The sequence below is a fragment of the Kryptolebias marmoratus genome, linkage group LG7 (genome assembly GCF_001649575.2).
Source record: "Kryptolebias marmoratus isolate JLee-2015 linkage group LG7, ASM164957v2, whole genome shotgun sequence".
Taxonomy (NCBI): Eukaryota; Metazoa; Chordata; class Actinopteri; order Cyprinodontiformes; family Rivulidae; genus Kryptolebias; species Kryptolebias marmoratus.
The window spans coordinates 24,213,808-24,221,915 of record NC_051436.1 but is presented as its reverse complement, the minus strand read 5'-3'; the positions used below and the strand labels follow the sequence as shown (position 1 = coordinate 24,221,915).

The window sequence follows — 8,108 nt, the reverse complement described above, 5'->3', positions numbered from 1 at the left end:
TTTATGTAAATAACCACATAGTGCAAAGCTGATGGTGACACAAAGTTTTATAAAATAGATTAATAGTCTTTACCTAAAAGTCAGCAATGACAGTCATATATACACTCCTGATCAAAATCTTAAGACCAGTCAAAAAATTGCAAGAATTTGCATTTTGCACTATTGGATCTTAAGAAGGTTCTAAGTAGAGCTTCACAGTGTTAAAGGAAAAAATCAGTGCAAAAGACAAGAACTTTAGAGCGGGGAATTAATTGAAAACTGCATTTACACTCAAACATGATTTTTTTATTTTGAAACGAACACCGGATGTGTCTTGTCTGTGTAACAATCTGCAGCTTGATACCCAGCAGGTCGACAGACGCTGCCTTGGAAACGACATAAATCCAGTCTGTGCAGCTGGGTTTGGAGCAGGGACCTACATTTCCTCACTTCAAAGGCTTCCGCCCTTCTGCTTCTCTTTCTTCTCCACCTTTCTCCATCCCTGCCTCCCTCCATCCGTCTATCCATCCACCCAGCCAGCCCTGACAATAATATGAGCATGGATGATCTGAAATGAGGTTCAGAGCAGGAGAGAAGGAAAAACAGAAAAGTAGCGGAATAACCGAGGGAGGAGGATACCGCAGCCAGGTAAATCTGAGCGGATTTTCAATCGGTTTGGGCCGTCACATTGAAGGTGTGGACCCGCGGCTCCTGCAGGGGCACGTGCGTGGGCTTGGGGGTGGGGGTAGAATGGATGCGTTTGTTTTTGTTATTGCATTGCACTAAATTACAATGCGTGCGCGCTCACAGAGACACAGAGAGATGTTCACAAATTAGTCTTTTAGTCTGCATATTTACGTGTGTGTTTTCACATGTATGCATGCTATTGATTTGACACGATTCAAACCATTTCCCCTCCTGGAACGGTGACCCTCGGCTCTATTTTTTGCCCGCAACAAAATGTCACCAGTTAGGATAATTTATTATAGGGTTATTTGGCAGGAAACACGCTTTTGGTTTCCAGGGGTGTGGGGAAAGACCAAATGGAGTTTATAAAGAAAGGTGTGCAGGATTGGCCTCTGACAGATCTATTCTGTCAGTCTTGTTAAGGGGAAAAATTTGTGGAATTCAATTTAGAGAGGATGAACAGTATGTCCCTACACCCACTTCTTTATGGATTCCTGGAGATATTTCAATTTTATACCAAGCCACTTGCATTACAATGGACACCATGTTCTAATGGTTTGAGTTTTGTGGAAAAGCCTTCTAAATGCCTCATATTTCTTACCTTTAAATAAAACATCCTATTACAGTTGTTTAGAATTTTATTATTATGGCTCTTCGTGTTGCTGTTTGTTTTTGTTTTCTGCATAAGAAATTATCAAGTGAGATTCACCTACCTTTTTATTTGATTTACATTAAAAAGGATATGTATTGGACAAAAAAAACTTCTATGTCTGAAAGAAAATTTTATTTTATTTTATTCTGACCTTTACTATTTAGTACTTTAGTCAAACTGGACTTGCAATCATTTTCTTACATTTTAACTATTTTACAGAGCAGAAAAGGAAAAAAAAATGAAAGAAAATGAGCTGAAACAAGATTTTCACAGTCCACAGCCACTTGGTGATCTATTGGCTTACTCAGTAGAATTTAAATGGATTTTGAATTTGATTATCAGTAATAACTCTACAGAAATACTTCAGAATAATGAAGTTAAATGCCAGGGACCTGTTTAAATAATTCCAAAAAGTATAACACTGAAAAGTGGTGTGCATACAGTATGTATTGCAGCAGCAAGTCTCCTCAGGTCTCTCCATGAGCTTGGTACTTCTAGTTGCTGGAACGTTTGTCAATTCTTCAGGGATTCAATGAGCTTTATTATCATTACAAATAAATACATGTGGAATGAACAGTAGCTACTTAGATCCTAGTTGTCAGCAATAGAAACACAATAAAAAATATGTATGTAAAAATTAGGCATAAATTATATTAGACAACTCATTCACCCTTACTCAAATATTTCCACCAAACATACACATCCAACTATAATATAAACCTAGAATCAGCAGCGAGTTTGACCAATTAATACAATTAATTAGCACCCCCAAGCACTTAATGGAGGGGACAACTTGTACTTCAGCTCCTATAATAGAAAGGGGTCGATGGTAAGTTTTCATAGCTCCTCTGAAGTCCACAATTATTTATTATGTTTATGTTATGTTCAGGCAAAAGTTTTCTCGACACCATTTCTCCAATTGTTCTACCTCCTGCCTGTATGCTGTCTCGTCAGAAGTTAGTCTTACCCAGGGATGGAAAGAGTACTAAAATAAGATACTCAAGTAAAAGTATGGTTACTCTGTTGAAATTTTGCTCAAGTCCAAGTAAAGTTACTTGTGTTAAAATCTATTCTGGTAAAAGTAAAAAGTATATCATTATTTTTTTCTTTGAGTAAAAGTTACTTTGTTACTTTTTTTTAAGCAGGAGGGTGTCTTTTTAGCACGATTCATAGATGACAAGATCATTTTTTTCTCCCCATAGAGCTCTTACATTAAATTAAAAGCCTCACAGTTTAATATCTATCTATTCATCCATCCTTCCATTTTCTTTTACCCACTTCTCTTTTCTGGGTCACTTGGAGCTAGTTCCAACGTCCAGCAGTCACTGTGTGAGAGACGGGGTACACCTTGGACAGGTCTTCAGTCCATCACAGGGCCACAAACAAGACAGACAACCATTGACATTCACACCTAGGGACAAACTAAAGTTACCAACTCACTGCTGTAAGATTTTAAACAGACTGTTGAGTGAAAGAAAACTAAATTGTCATTGTAAAAGTCAGTCTGCCTCCTCATTCAAATGCTGATCAAATGTTGGTGTTTTAATTTTCAAATTTTATCAGAATATAAAGTTTATTTGGAGATATTTATTTACCTCTGTCAAGGAAGTAATGCTTTTGGTAACATTGGTTTGCTTGTCTATTCGCAAGATTATTTAAAAAATAATATCAGATTTTGATATACTTTTCAGAAAATGTTGGGGTTGTCACAAGAAACAAGTGATTTTAGCGATCCGGATTAAAATCTAGATTCTACAATTTTTTTAAGGATGCTTTGGCCTTGGCAGAGGTTTGCACTCTCCACGTGCTTTTAGTTTATATATTATTCAATCTAACAAATACAACCTATGGATTCTAATTTCAGGTAAAAGTATTTAATTTGACTGGAACTCATTTTTTTCATCAACTCACATAATTTTTAGTATAACAAATATGAGAAATATTCTGGAAAACTTAAACACCATCACAGGCCCACGTTTCCCACTTAATACCTTAAAAAACTGCAGTTTTGTTACTGTAGAAACAAAATGTGTGCATTTTAGAACACATTACCATCAGAACTAGGAATTAAATTAATCATATATATATATATATATATATATATATATATATACCCACTGGTGGTCTACTTTGGTGCTTTGTGAGATGTTCAGGGCTTGGGAAAAGCTGAATGCAGTTTTTGCATGTTTGGTCTTGATTCTGGGGAAAGAGAGCAGATTTTATCCAGATAACCTCAGAAGTCTCCATGTTTCATAATGCAGCAAATGCTCAGAGATGTATTTTGAACCCAGACCATTTAGAGCTTTGTAAACCAGCAGCAAGATTTTACAATCGGTTCTCTGAGCAACAGAACTAGACTGATGTGATCAACTCTCAACGCTCTTGGTTTTTATATAAATATGGGTGTATATATATTGCATTCACAGTTGATGGAATCAAAAATTTTAAAAAGCATAACTTTCGATTGGCTAATTTCTGCAGATACCCTTTTTCAGTTAGATTGAAGTCTGGGTTCTGACTGGACCTTTTTCTAGGATATTTAACTGTTTCTATTAAAACCCTGGAGTGTTGCTTCTGGAGTGGGTTTAGGGTTATTGTCCTGTTGAAACCTTCACCCCAGGCTCAAATCTCTGGAAGATCCAAACAGGTTCTCTCAATTTTGTGCCATCTTTTTTTCCTTAAAGCCATAATAGCTGTCAAAATATGTGATTTGTCAATGTTTTTCATTTGAAATTTTGTATATGCGTATCATCTATGATTTAAAAAAACTAAACAAAAAAACACTAAATATGTATAATTCACTACCAAAAGTCTACCGTAAAATTTGGATTAAATCAATAAAATCAGACAACTTAGGTTTTCTTGCCAACAATTACAGGTCATTTGTTTACATTCAAACATTCACTAGTACACTTTGGATAGTTGCAACATGTGACCGTTATTAGGTTGGTAAAATAATCCCCAAACGTAAACAGAGTCGGGAGCAGAACAAAGGAATCAGAGACGCCAGGTCCAAAGAAAAAATGTCAAGTTCTTATCTCTGAAATCAAGTAGACAAATTTTGGAGTGGAAATCAAATGATGGAGAGCATTAAAGCAAAAGTTGGGGATAAGATCATGTGCAAATAAGCTGCGCTGAGATATTCTAAATTACTGATCACTGAATTTAAGTAAACAACAACACAATTTTTATGAAAACCCTGATGAGTTTGAGTTACATTCACCCCAAACAACAACAATTTAATTATGCAGAATTTGTGTTAGAAGCACAAAAATTCTAAACAAAAACATTGAAAAATCAAGCTGTAGAGATGGTGTTCTCAGCATGATGAGAGACAGTAGGTTTGAACCAAACATGGTGTCATTCATATTGGCCCAAAAGGTCACTGTCCTCCAACCACATCACAATCTTCCACATGTTTGAGGAGTCTCCCATATGCCCTGTGGAATGGTGGTCTACTTTGGTGCTTTGTGAGATGTTCAGGGCTTGGGATATTTTTTATAATCCAACACTGATCTGTATTTCTTCACAGCTTTGTCTTTGATCTGTGTGGAGTGTTCCTTATTCTTCATGCTGTGTCTTGCTTGGTGGTAGACCATTTAACTTCATCAATTTAAAGGTTTTTTTCCCTTTTATTTTTTTAGAAATATTACTTATAATCAAATTAAAACCCCAATTACATTTCAGGTTGCAGGGCAACAAATTAGAAAAAATAATTTGCCTTGATTTAACCAGGTTAGTCAGTTGAGAACAAATTCTCATTTACAATGATGACATGGCCAAGAGGCAGCAAAAACAACAGGGTAAGACAGCAGAAGAATTACATATACACAACAGACAACCAAACATCAAATTATACAGATTGAAGGTGTGACTAACGGTAGGATAGCTAAAACAGATACATGAGTAGGAATGTAACAACAAAAAGGGAACATGAGATTAGTGCAGCGATTGCAAAGCGATGCTCTCACAGAACTTTTAAAAGATAAAAGAGGTGAGCCTTACAGTCAGTTGTAAATGGTACCAGGCATTGGCAGATGATAACTGAACAAAAGTTGGGAAGTGCACGACCACGCAACATGACACGTGCGGGGCCTTCGCGCAGGGGCGGGGACAGTGCGAATGCATCACTGTTGTCGCGTGCACCCTCGCGCATTTATCAACGTGTTGGGGGTGTGGGTGGAAAAAAAAACGTGTATAAAAAATGACATATTCTACAATAAACAAGCAGAGCTTAGCCTGGCGGCGATGGCAGTAAAGCCTGGCGGCCCGGCAGGCTTATAATACACTGGGGGAAATCCTGATTTTGTTTTTAATGTGTTCAACTCTAAATGAAAATGGGAATAAGCATGTTTAGTCTTATTAAAACTTTTTTGTCGTGTGGACAGGGCAGAGTTGAGAGAGGAGCTAGAAGTGTGGATAATAGTATCATCAGTATACAGATGAATGTGAAAGTTATACAGAACAAAACTATAAACATCAATTTTGTATTGCTCCCATTTTCATGAGCTGGACTCAAAGATCTAAGACTTTTTCTTTGTAGACAATAGGCCTTTTTCTCTCAAATATCATTAACAAATGTATGTAAATCTGTGTTAGTAATAACTTTTACATTTTTGAGTGGCCTTCTATTGTGGCCAGCCTAAGGCACACCAGTGCAATAATCATGCTGTCTAATCAGCATCTTGAAATGACACACATGTGAGGTGGATGGATTATCTCGGCATAGGAAACGCGCTCACTAACACACATTTATACAAACTTGTGAACAATATCTGAGAGAAAAAGGCCATTTGTGTACATTGAAAAAGTCTCATAAAAAATAGCAAAAACAAAAGTTTTGCATTTATAGTTTTGACTTGTATATTAACAGCAAATATATAAATTGTTGCTATAAAAATACAGAGCAATAAAGGGTGTGGATACTTTTGTAACTCACAGTATTCTTGATTTGTAGCAGGCAATTTGAGATGTTTTGTTGTTCTAACCCATGAACAAGCAACTGGCTTTCACTTACTCACATCTTTTTAAATAACCAGAAAACAGATGCAGAGTCTTGTTGTAAGCTGATTCACTTTAACTGTTTTCTATTAAGCAAATATACTATGCCATGCCATATTATACAATACCAGTGTTTCTCAACCTTTTTTGGGCATCGCTGTTCCGCAGTCATGTCAACAAATCATCTTGTCCAGAAAAATGTTAATGTGCGTCTGGATGCTGGACGCTTTCAGGGAAAGTCCGACAATGGAATATTGGTCTTGTAAATGTTTAACCGGAAATGCGCTCACGGTGTATCCTTCAGAGAAATTAACCCATGTACGAGAAAGAAATAATTCCAAGGGTAATACCACTAAAGAGAGTGTTCTTTCCTCAGATTTTACAAAGTAACTGCCATGTGGGAGAAATTATATAAACAATACGCTGATGTCCCATTCTCCTGAAGGCAGCACGGAGCTGAGAGAAAGTTAGTTATAGTTCCATACCGGTTTTAATGATTTAGGCCACAACATTTTTGCAAGTAGTTCAAAGTTTAAACTGATATTGTTGTGAATCTTTGGTGTAAACTTTACCTTCAAGCAAACGCCGCCCTTTTTGAAAATATTGCTGCCAGCGCCCCCTGTCATCCTCTCAGTGCCCCCGTTGAGAAACACTATACTATACCATACCTTACTCTACCATCATACTAATCTCTATATTGTACCAAACTATGCTAATGCAATGTAGTACCATATTATATTATATTATATTATATTATATTATATTATATTATATTATATTATATTATATTATATTATACCACTTCAGTGAGTTAGTGAGTTTTCTCTACAGCTGGGGTAGACTGATTAGATAGTATGTTCCTTTTATGCCTCTTTCTGAAGCCATTGTGCTGTACAGAGTTGCATTCATAGGAGACTGTATTCAGACAAGCTTGCACTGATTTCTTACATAAGCCAATCATCAAAAAAAGATGGGCCAAAAGGCTGAACTCTATATGCACACATTTGCACTCCCACAATTACTTAACCTTAGTGAAGCTAAAAACAAAGTAGGAAGGATGTTTTGCTGGTTGACAAAAGCATATTATTTGCTGAGGGCATAAATGGTAACATTCTGGATTTTTCTTAAAGGTCTTTGAAGATGCACAACTCTTGTTTTGTTGAAAATAATTTCTAGTTGGCTTACATTTACAGATGACCTGACCTGACCTCAGGCTGCAGGTATCATTAACATTTTGGTGGCAAAAAAGCCACCAAAGTTATTTAACACAATAATTCTTCTCTTTTTTATTATTATTATTATATTAAATGAATATTTTTCCTGGTTATATGGAGAGATAGCTATTTATTTTTTATTTTTTCAACTGTTCATATCAAATATGAAACCTGAGCTAGGATGCAAATTTTTCAAGAAAAGTTCTCAAGGAAAAAGCAAAAGTTAAAACTCTATTTTTTTCTTTTTGTAAATCCATCCATCTTTATTACACGTCTCCTTTCCCTTTGTGTTACATATTTACAGTTTCTTATGAAATCCGTAATATTTAGCATAACTTTAATAATAGTCTTTGTCAAAATTTGGACAAAAATGGAGTAATATATTTGTTTGAGGTTAAGGTTTAGATTCTTTGTTTCGATTCTCCAGTAGTTTTCATTCAGTAAATATTGACATGTTGTATGAATAAAAATATATAATGATGCAAACCAGAAACACTCTCAATCTGAAAGTGTTATGCAGTGTTTTTTCTCCCATTCTAGAGTTTTAGATCTGTAGGCTATACAAAACATGTTCA

General features: G+C 35.8%; 1 protein-coding gene across 4 annotated transcripts in view; it reads left to right on the top strand.

Moving 5' to 3' along the window:
* Positions 1-323: 323 nt before the first annotated feature.
* The window catches only part of LOC108246483 (wiskott-Aldrich syndrome protein family member 3-like), a 64,381-nt gene continuing 56,596 nt past the window's right edge, over positions 324-8,108 (top strand). For 3 of the 4 annotated variants that reach the window (XM_017434056.2, XM_017434052.2, XM_017434053.2), the window contains exon 1: positions 325-627. The gene's annotated coding sequence lies outside the window, so the exon portion shown is untranslated. Of the gene's footprint in view, positions 628-8,108 lie in introns of all 4 variants that reach the window. The other variant, XM_017434055.2, reaches the window with a different exon arrangement.